This window comes from Chrysochloris asiatica, unplaced genomic scaffold (assembly GCF_000296735.1).
Source record: "Chrysochloris asiatica unplaced genomic scaffold, ChrAsi1.0 scaffold00137, whole genome shotgun sequence".
In the NCBI taxonomy this organism is placed as follows: domain Eukaryota; kingdom Metazoa; phylum Chordata; class Mammalia; order Afrosoricida; family Chrysochloridae; genus Chrysochloris; species Chrysochloris asiatica.
Genome location: NW_006408655.1, coordinates 9,133,936 through 9,135,644, shown reverse-complemented (window position 1 = coordinate 9,135,644; position 1,709 = coordinate 9,133,936).

Below are 1,709 nucleotides of genomic sequence, written 5' to 3'. Positions count from 1 at the left end.
ACTTTCAGCAAGCAAGGTTGTATCATCTGCATACCGCAGGTTGTTAATGAGTCTTCCTCCAATCCTGATGCTACGTTTTTCTTCATAGAACCCAGCTTCTCGTATTATTTGCTCAGCATACAGGTTGAATAAGTATTTTTTACTCAGCATACAGGTGAAATAATACAACCCTGTCTCACACCTTTCCCAATTTTAAAACATTCAGTGTTCCCATGTTCTGTTCGAACAACTGCCTCTTGGCCCAGGTACAGATTTCTCAGAAGTACAATTAAGTGTTCTGGAATACTCATACTTCTTAACGTTGTCCATAGCTTGTCATGATCCACACAATTGAAAGCCTTTGCGTAGTCAATAAAGCACAGGTAAACATTCTTCTGGTATTCTCTGCTTTCAGCCAAGATCCTAAGTATACAACCCAAGAAAAATAAAAATATAGATCTATACAAATATTTGTACATCATTATTCATAGTAGCATATTCCACAATAGCTAAAAGCAGAAACAAGCGAAATATCCATCAACAAATGAATGGATTTAAAAAAAAATGGTATTTCCATATAATGGAATGTTGCGCAGCCTTACAAAGAAATGAAGTGCTGATTCGGGCTACAACATGGATGAACCTTGAAAACATTATGCTAGGCGCAAGAAGCTAAACACAAAAGGAAATGTCCAGAACAGGCAAACTCCAGAGAGACAGAAAGTAGGTCAGTGGGGTCAGGAGCTGGGGAGTAGGCAGGAATGGAGAGTAGTGGGTTTTGTTTTGTTTTTTTGGTGAGATGATAAAAATGTTCTAAAATTGAATAGTGAAAATATTTTATAATTTGGAATATACTAAAACATTCTGAGTTATTTTACAAATACAATTTAAAAAAAAAATGCATTCTTATAGGTGAATTTTTTTTTTTTTTTTTTAACAATCCTTTCCATGCATCATCATTTAACAGTATTTGCTTCTATTCCCTCTGTTTTTTGTTGGTTTTTTTTTGATGTACACAAAAACATTCAGAAATGTATAATCATTTAAACAACCAAAGGACACATTTTGCAAGCCTGCCTCCGGGCCACCAGCACACAGCCTTTCTCTTTCCATGAGTCGAGAGTCTTCAGCTACTCTATCTTTCCATGTCCTCATCTCTGCCACCATCTCTGGTGTCACTGCTGTCTTTGCATAGGTTCCTACAAGGGTCTGGCCTCGACAAGGGGTGAGTACACGAAGGTGGGGTGTCTGGTGACGATAGAGAGAGAGAGAGAGAGAAAAAACAAACACAAAGAAGACAGACACACAGGTTTGATGCAAGCTGCCAGACAGACTGCTCGGGGGCAGACATTGCACACAGAACTAACTCTAGCTAGAGAGGCGAGAAAGAAAAGAAACACTCGGATACCAGAGTGGATACAAGCTGACAGGCAGATAGACCTGCTGCACACAGAACTATCTCTACCCCAGTCTTTTATTAACTTTTCAAGGAGAAATTCAAGGACAGGACACAACGATTCACAGGAAAAACCTTTAAGATATTTTCTAGGTACAGCACAATTTTCTTAGCAAACTAACATTTTTATTTCTACAGGAAAAGGTTCAAGCAAGCTATTATAGATTAATCTTTAGGCCTAAAGGATGTCTAACATACTTTTAACACTTAGTTACTAGTGGGTAAAGGTGAAAGACTCAAAAGCTCATATAAAGGTTGGTTTATAATCTCTGAA